At 39.4% G+C, this 5,230-nt stretch overlaps 1 long non-coding RNA gene across 1 annotated transcript in view; it reads left to right on the plus strand.

Moving 5' to 3' along the window:
- The window catches only part of LOC117176380, an 18,148-nt gene extending 14,018 nt beyond the window's left edge, over positions 1-4,130 (plus strand). Inside the window, exon 3 of the long non-coding RNA XR_004467607.1 lies at positions 3,832-4,130. This is a non-coding gene — a long non-coding RNA (uncharacterized LOC117176380). The remainder of the gene's footprint in view (positions 1-3,831) is intronic.
- Positions 4,131-5,230: the final 1,100 nt, after the last annotated feature.

Consider the following 5,230-nt stretch of genomic DNA (forward strand, 5'->3'; position numbering starts at 1 on the left):
TGCTCACTCGAGGCCTGATATGGTTCTTCTTGACTTCGAGAAGCGAACCATGTTCGTTATCAAATTTTCGGCACCAGCTGACAAAAACATCATAGCCAAGGACAAATTTTTAATTATATATATAATTAAAAATTTGTCATAAGGACAACCGCAGGATTTCGCCGGGAGCGGGTGCTAATCTGAAAAATTGCACCCGCTTCCAGCGAAATCGCGGTAAACTTTCAGCCACAACCATGTCTCACAACCGTGAGATAGGTGGTTACAGTCTGTAAAGGAATCAATACGACGATCTAGCAAAAGCCTCGTGCACCCTAAGAATACGGAGCGACCCAAGGACAACCGCCTTCTGCATTTTTCTCGCGAGTGTTCTAGCATATTGTTGACACGCAGGGATGCTTTCTAGGCCATTAGCAAGTAAAAGCTTGGCACCTCCAAGAGCGCCGATGATAAGGACGATCAATTTAACAGAATATTCCGGGTACAATCGTTGCAACTTCCTTATAAGGTCTCGATACCTCTCTTTCTTTTCATTCTCCTTGGCTATGATGTTTTTGTCAGCTGGTGCCGAAAATTCGATAACGAACATGGTTCGCTTCTCGAAGTCAAGAAGAACTATGTCAGGCCTCGAGTGAGCAACAGAAACAATTGTCGAGAATATAAAGTTCCAGTATATGCGGCACTTGCCATTCTCGACAATTGACTCCATTTCCCTAGGAGCATTTAGAGAAGCGATATTAAGGTGAATGCCGTAGGAGTGACAGAGATGGTAATAAAGCACTCTTAGTGCTGCATTGTGCTTTTGAATGTAGGTCGTTCCCTCGGGAGCTGGACAACTAGATAGTATGTGAGCTAAATGCTCGGGGTGTGCATGGCACGCCCTGCAGCTATCATCGGGAATGTCTTGGCTCAAAATGTGGCGACAGTATGTTAAGATGGAAATGGCACCGTCCGGGCTTCTATCAACGAGCTCAGGATCTTCAGGGATGCCATTAAGTTTTCCCCGCTTTAAATAAACCTTGGCGCATTTATCTAACCCAAATTCCATTCTAATTTCCTTAGTATATCGTTCGATAATCCCCAGAGCTAGATGCAGTTGCTCTCTGTTTTTAGCATAGATCTTAAGATCGTCCATGTAAAATACATCAGTGACCTTGTACTTTCGATCTGCAGGTTTTCCGCACATGTACCCGTCGGAATGGCGCAGTGCTAGAGATAGTGACAATAATGTAAGGCAAAAGACGAGTGGGCTCATGGTGTCGCCCTGAAAGACACCTCTCTGAAACGTGACCTTGCTAGTTGTCACACGATTTTTGCCAGATGAGATAGTAAATCTGGTTTTCCAAAGCGGCATCAATCTCTCTATGCATCCAACTATTTGCGGATGAACCTTTAATATTTCCAAAAGACAGATGATAAGTCTATGGGATGTCGAATCGAAAGCTTTCCGATAATCAATCCAGGCTGTCGATAGGTCACGCTGGTAGAATGCTGCATTTTTGCAGACACATCTATCGATGAGCAGGTTCTCCCGACATCCGGCTACGCCTTTCTTTGAGCCTCGTTGTTCATACATTTCTTGCCAACACAGGTTCAATTGCCTGTAGAACTCTATCATTTAGGATAGCTGTGAATATCTTACACAGTGTGTTTAGACAAGTGATAGGCCTGTAATTCTTCGGGCCAGCTAAGTTGCCTGTTTTCGACAGGAATATTGTGCGCCCTTTCACTACCAATCCGGAATCGACTCTTCCGAATTTGAATATGAGGTTAAAATACGGGCCAAATGCTGATGTGTTGAACGAAACTTCTTCCACTAGAATGTTTTGCTACAATCTGGTCCCAGTGCGGAATAGTTCTTCATCCCTCTTAATACTTTTTTCACCTCCTCGGTATTGATGGGTGGGCATTCTTGATCAGGTGTTAAGAGGGCATCATACAGCTTCTTGTAGCTATTTATATTTTCTGAGTCTTTGCACAGTCTATGCTGCACTTCGTAGACTTTTCTCAAAACTACTTCGACCTTCTGTGGTTTGGGCGGGTGGTCGACAGTAACTGGAGGGTCTTGGAAGAGTCGAGATGGGTCAGCAGCTTTGACTTTCTAAGTGTGTGATAACGGATCCGTAGTTCGCACACGAACTTTCGAACCTTGGTGGTAAAATTCCTACCAGATGTGATGTAGTCAATCACACACCGAATGCGGGACGCGTACTGTCTTTCTCAGCCTATCTTTATGGCAAGTTGATGCATTCGCCTTTTAGTCTTATGATCAGCCGTTGGTTTTGTTTCACTGTTCGCATCGGCTAAAGCTCTCTTTGCATTATACACACAATAATTGATAGCACAAAGGTCGGATTCTTCGGAAAAATGTCCACGAAGCTCATCATCCATTGCAGCCAGATCTTGATGCTTGGGAGATACCTTGGCGTTGATGTTTCTCCGGGTCATAAAGCATCGCTCTTCCTCTATTGGATGCCTGCCCGCGGTTGGTCTTAGTGTCGCTTCTTTTTCCCTGTTGCCGGCTTGTTCTAGCTGTCGTAGAGTAGGCGTTCCGCTCACATAGCCCCTTTTTCGGAGTAGTTTGGCATAGTTTCTCAGGCGTTGCTGCGAAAAGTGCGATAGCTTCGGGTGTTTTTCGCACCACAGAGCATGCCGCCGTGCCATGTAACCCCGTTCAATGGCCACACTCGCAATCGTAGCATATATATATATATATATATATATATATATATACAACTGAATAGCACTGCACAAAATTTCTTTTAGAACTTTCCATTAAATGTATTGGTAGTTAATTGCTGGGAGTGAAGCAACATTCTAGTACATGACATTTTAGTTTTCAAATGCTGCTAAGTTAAAAAAATGAAGATTCGCAGTTATGGATAATCGAAATCTAACCAACAACCTTTACCCTAGAGTTCCGAGTAAACGGAAAGGATACTCTGCAGGGTATCCTTATAGTATCTATATGTATCCCTTCCGTATCATCCTACAAAAACTAAAGAAACAGCTAGTGGAGCATTTAACTTGTTGCGATTCGGATTCTACATTAAATTTTCTATTAGAATGCCATGGAGTAATTGCAATAGTATTTTTGAAGCCTCAAAAAATTTTTTAAGTGTCATTTACTTCTGCAGAAGTTGACTCCAAGCGCATCCTTAATCGCTTTATTAGTATGTTGCCACTTACGTCGCTGCTTTGTTTTTTACACTGAAAAAATCATTGCAATTACTCCGTGATATTCCAATGGAAAATTTTACATAGAATCCGAATTGCAAAAAGTTAAATGCCTATCTCACTATGTTTTTTTAGTTTTTGTTGCATGATACGGAAGGGATACTATGTGGGTACTACAACGATACGCTGTAGAGTATCCTTTCCGTTGACTCGGTCCGCTAGGGTAAGTCGAGTGTGTTACCATTAGACCAGCAAGGCACAATTTTCATTTTACTTTAATAGAGTATCACCGATCCAATTGACGGACCAAAGTGCGTGCAAGGTAAAATTCCAATATCTGTATCGGAAAGTTAAATCCAATACTTGCACAGTAAGCGCCGCGTATTCATTGGAACTGTAATACATGTATTGGAATTTCACGTTCGGATACCGATGTGGTAAAATCCCAAACATTTTTAACTGTATGTACTTGAATAATAGTCACTAGTACCATAATATTACAAAATTTAATACAGCATTCTTCACAAGAAATATTTCTCAATTTTTCTCCCTTTATTAAGAGGTTTCCAAGAAATCTCCTTGGTTTATATTGCGGCTCGAAATTATTTGAAACTTAATTCTCCAAACAATTAAAATGTTTAATTTTACTTTTTTCAGGATCAGCTTTTTTGGATCGAATTTTCTGAGCATCGCACTAGGTTACAATTTTTGAAGATTGGACAACTATGTAAAAACCTTTTTAATTGCAGAATGCAAATATCATGAAAGCGACCTCCGAAAGTCACTAGAGAATTAATCAATATGACCAAAGCACAGAAGAAGGTAATCAAATGGTGTTTGAAAGAGGTGTTTCATGCCATATTTACAACTAGAACTCAATTTTAGTTCATTGCGCCAGTTTTATACTCAGAAGGTTTTATTTATAGCACAAGGAATATTTCGCCTTATTATTTACATTGAGACGAATGTAAAATTAGGAATTGTTAATTAACAAATTGATCAATTATATATGCATATAATTTTGAATAATTGCAAGACATATAATCATGAATTAAAAGGTTTCTAAAATGCCTAGGATATTGAAAGCAGAAAAACCTTGGTTTGAATAATTTCTTTTGCCACTAATGTCAATTAGATAAAAAATCTAAAAGCAACATAAAGATTCAAAATGGTCAATTAAATTGCACTACCTGACAGAATTTCTAAACGTGCATATTGTAAAATAAGCATTTATAAGAAAAATATGGATTTGCAAAACATACATGAAGTGCTTACTTTAGAAAATCTTTCTCCTTTAGAATTGATCTGTCACACTCAAGATGCGAGACTTTTAACTCGATCACTAACATGCTTGAAATGCAATGTTGACATGATGATAAAGCCTTTTGAAAGATCATGTGACAAGTATGCCTGGAGATGTAGAAAATGTCGAGCCACTAAATCAGTGAGAGCGGGTTCATGGTTTTCTCGATCTCATCTTCCCCTACAAACAATTTTACAAATTACATCCATGTGGTGTGACAGAAAACCATCCTGGCTTGTTCGACGTGAACTCAATATTGCACAAAATACAGTGATAGATTGGTATAACTTTTGTCGTGAAATATGCGTAGAAATAATGTTAAATCATGGAGGAAAACTTGGTGGTTTGGGTAAGATTGTTGAAATCGCTGAATCTAAATTTGAAAAACTAAAGTATAATCGGGGAAACTCTGTCAAAGGAAATATACTTTTTGGAGGAATTGAAAGAGGTACTGATCGATGTTTCTTACAAGTTGTTTCTAATAATTCTAGAGACACATTGATTTCACTGTTTGAAAAATACATAGAACAAGGTACAACAATCATGTGGGATTCCTATAAAGCTTACGAGTGCCTTGGTGATGCAGGATTTGAGTATCTGAAAATAAATTATTCGATATCTTTTAAGGATTCAAAAACGAAAGAAAACTCGAATTCTGTGGAAGGATGGTGGTCACGCATGAAGCAGTTCCTTCCTGATTGTAACTGTAACAGAGGAAGTTTTTCTGCTTATCTAGCAGAGTACATGTATCGA

The sequence above is a fragment of the Belonocnema kinseyi genome, chromosome 1, assembly GCF_010883055.1.
Source record: "Belonocnema kinseyi isolate 2016_QV_RU_SX_M_011 chromosome 1, B_treatae_v1, whole genome shotgun sequence".
In the NCBI taxonomy this organism is placed as follows: Eukaryota; Metazoa; Arthropoda; class Insecta; order Hymenoptera; family Cynipidae; genus Belonocnema; species Belonocnema kinseyi.